Below are 2495 nucleotides of genomic sequence, written 5' to 3' on the forward strand. Positions count from 1 at the left end.
TAAACACATTTTTTTTTTTTTCTCTCTCTTTTTCAGACAGGGTCTCCCCATAGCCCCAGCTGTCCTGGAACTCACTATGTAGACCACGCTGGCCTCACACTCAAAAAGATCCCCCTGCCTCTGACTTCCAAGTGCTGGGATCAAAGGCCTGCGCCACCACACCGGGCCTAAACATAATTTTTTTAAAACGGAAGAGGGAAAGGGTAGCACATGGGTATGTCCAAGAGGACGCTGGGTACCATTCTTCAGTACTGTCTCTCATCAGTTATCTATCCCTGAGTTCATCCACCTGCTTCTTGTCTTCTTCCTGTGGTTGTATGTTTGAAACCGTCTTCAGCAGGAACATTCCTTTTAGTTCCCAGTCTCCGGAAGTGTCTGGCACACCTCAATAAATGTTTGTTGACTCACTTGTTTCCATTGCAGGGACAATCTGCATTTCTGGAAGGGACCCGGAGGAAATCAGTAGAAACCTATAGAAATCAATCCTAGGGACAATACGAACAATACAAGGGGCTTTGGGGACAGGGAAAAGGGAAGGAGGGTCTGGTCATCTCTGGGATGGCCGTCTCGACCATCTGCCGCCGGACTCATCTAAGCTAGAGTCTGAGCAAACCAACTAACTCTCCAAACCGGAAGTTGCGGTTAAGACGAATGACCCGCAGGAAGATGAAGAGACCGATGTCACCTTGAATATCCATCGTAGGTATAAGTATTTGACTGCCACGTACAGAAAATACACAGGGTGGGGATGCGGAAATACAAGGCAAGCATGCAGATCAGCGGGAGACAAAACTGAAGGGACTAGCGTCATACCGCACTAGGACAACAGCCTTTAGGCTCGAGCCTTTCCGGTTCTTCAGCGCGCAGCGAGCGCCCTCTGCTGACCGTGTACCGTGCTGCGGTTCCAGAGCCCGCCCTGGCGTCAGGCCTACACTACCACCACTCACTAGGCATGCGCACGCTGCAGAACTTCTGAAGAGGATTTATGGCGATGTAGTTACCGTGTTGTCAGGATGGCCGAGCGGTCTAAGGCGCTGCGTTCAGGTCGCAGTCTCCCCTGGAGGCGTGGGTTCGAATCCCACTTCTGACAAATATAATGGTTTTCTTTTGTTGTTTTTATTTTTTTCGCTTTCTTTCAACACCAGTTGTGTACACACTAGATATTCGCCAACAAACTCTTCGTAGTATTTTCCTCTTCATATATATATTTTTCTTCCTATGCATATTTATTTGATCTGGGACTGTAAAATTAATCCCGGAACGGGGAAAAAAAATCCCATTCTGATCAGAACACCTTTCTCTTGGTAGGTGAAAAGGACATAAATTGGCGTTTGAGGCAACAGGCAAAAATGTATTACTGTCAGAAGTGGGATTCGAACCCACGCCTCCAGGGGAGACTGCGACCTGAACGCAGCGCCTTAGACCGCTCGGCCATCCTGACTGCCGGTTAAGGGAATGCAGGTTTGGTGCAATTGAAGGCATGTTCGCTCTCGATTGCTAGGGTCTCTTGGGCTGGTACTATCATTGAAACCGGATCACTCCCAGGTAAAACTCCATCGCGTGATGACTCCTGCGATCCCAGTACTCGGGAATCGAGGCAGGAGAATAGGCATGAGTCCCAGGCTAGCCTGGGCTACGGAATTATACCTCATCTCAAACAAACAGCAAGACCCAAACGCGGGCGCACACGCAAAACCAAAAGCAGACCCAAATGTCGCCGAGACCCGTGCTCTTCTGAACCGAACGTGTGCCTTGTTTTAACTGGAAAGGTCTTAGAAAATCGGTTTCCCTTGCATTCTGCAGAGAATAACAGAGTAAACATCAAGAAAAGCAGTCGCGGTATGGAATTCTAGCCGCCCTGGCCGCGCCTGCAGGCGTGGGTGCTTGCTTAAGTTTTCTGGACCCCGGAGGCTGCGCACCGGCCTCAGGTGCTGCCAGGGGATGTTGTGCACCCGCAGGAGCTGGGCGGCTGGTGGACCTGTCTGCAAAACTGGCGAGAACCAGGACTGGAGCTGAGGGCGTCACCGGTTCTTGAGCTGGGGCCGGACCAGCGGGTGGACTGTTTAAAAGTTTGCTGGAAAGGTACCAGGCGTCTGAGCAGAGATCCAGACGAGGCTGGACCCTCACCCAGTGGAGATGGTTTTGTTGTTTCTCTGCTGTAACAAATGACTGCATACCTGGTGGCTTAAAATCACACTGTTTAGTTGGTTGGTTGGTTGATGGTTGGTTTTTAAGACAGGATCTTCTTCCTACGTAGCCCAGACGAGCCTTGAACCTTGTCCTCCTCCCTCAGCCCCCTGAATGCTGGGGTTATTTACAGACACATAGCCACCAAGACTGGTTTAGCTTTCATTTTTTTGGAGGAAACCTCATATCATTTATTCTTCCAACTCTGATTATTTTTTAAATTTTGTTGTGTTATTTGGGGGTTCTTGTGTTGTTATTTAAGGACCCGGGTTTGATTCCCAGCACCCACATGGCAAACTGTCCTTAAC

At 49.5% G+C, this 2495-nt stretch overlaps 2 non-coding genes across 2 annotated transcripts; one reads left to right on the plus strand and one right to left on the minus strand.

Annotated features, from left to right (window-relative positions):
• The first annotated feature begins 1007 nt into the window (after positions 1–1007).
• Positions 1008–1090, plus strand: Trnal-cag. Its single transcript has one exon. It is a non-coding gene; the product is annotated as a tRNA-Leu (tRNA).
• Positions 1091–1358: 268 nt separating this feature from the next.
• Trnal-cag lies at positions 1359–1441 on the minus strand. The gene has a single exon. It is a non-coding gene; the product is annotated as a tRNA-Leu (tRNA).
• Between the last annotated feature and the right edge of the window lie 1054 nt (positions 1442–2495).

This window comes from Nannospalax galili, unplaced genomic scaffold (genome assembly GCF_000622305.1).
Source record: "Nannospalax galili isolate Female #2095 unplaced genomic scaffold, S.galili_v1.0 scaffold957, whole genome shotgun sequence".
NCBI classification, from domain to species: Eukaryota; Metazoa; Chordata; class Mammalia; order Rodentia; family Spalacidae; genus Nannospalax; species Nannospalax galili.